Source organism: Mesoplodon densirostris, chromosome 13 (genome assembly GCF_025265405.1).
Source record: "Mesoplodon densirostris isolate mMesDen1 chromosome 13, mMesDen1 primary haplotype, whole genome shotgun sequence".
NCBI classification, from domain to species: Eukaryota; Metazoa; Chordata; class Mammalia; order Artiodactyla; family Ziphiidae; genus Mesoplodon; species Mesoplodon densirostris.
In genome coordinates, this window is record NC_082673.1 from 69,204,051 (window position 1) to 69,204,964 (window position 914).

Consider the following 914-nt stretch of genomic DNA (forward strand, 5'->3'; position numbering starts at 1 on the left):
TATCTTTTAAAAAAGTTTTGACATATTTAATGTAACATTTTGTAAATTGAAGGTATATAACATGCTACTTTGATACATTTGTATATTGTAACATGGTTGCCATTGAAGCAACATTTATCATATTACTTTATTATAGTATAATGTTACTCTATATATTTATTATTCTGTGCATTAGGTCTCTATAGTTTATTTACTACTTGTTACAAACAAAAGAAAGCTTCATGAATTTGCATGTCATCCTTGTTCATGGACCATGCTAATCTGTATTCTAATTTTAGCATATGTGCTGTGCAAGTGAGCACTTGATATACTGTCTTGAGTTAGTGCAAACAAGATAAACTTACATTATTACAAACATATGCTCTATGAGCAGCTAAAATATTAAAAATCAAGGTAGTGGACTGTGATAACTGGTGCAAAAATATAATTTAATAAGTGTTCTTTAATTCAGAAACATATTCAGATAAGAGAAAGCCATAATAATTTCAGTAGAATGCAGGGAGGATATTTTATTGAAAGAAAACTAGTAATGATATGGTTTTTGCACTATATTATTTTTGTAAATACTCACTCTGCCTACTACTTACATGGTTAAGTAATATTTGCTACTCTTTGTTGCTGGACTTGGTCATATAACTTGCTTTGAATAATTGGATGTTGGCAGATGTGACAGAAGCTGAGAGTTGCTCTCACTTCTCTTTCACAACCATGAGAAAATCATGCCCATGTTGACTACTGAGCCCAGGAGAAAGATATAAACTTAGGGGGCAGAAATCATTATTCCTATCTTTTCCTAGCCTAAATCTATTCTGAATAAATGACAGTGGTTTTAACACAATGACCTTTAAGAATTTTGCTGCCTTTATATGGCAATAGCTAACTGATTGCACTGAATTCAAGACACACTGAAACAT

The 914-nt window shown here is 31.2% G+C and overlaps 1 pseudogene; it reads right to left on the reverse strand.

Annotated features, from left to right (window-relative positions):
• Positions 1-203: 203 nt before the first annotated feature.
• LOC132501125 (U6 spliceosomal RNA) lies at positions 204-302 on the reverse strand (annotated as a pseudogene).
• Positions 303-914: the final 612 nt, after the last annotated feature.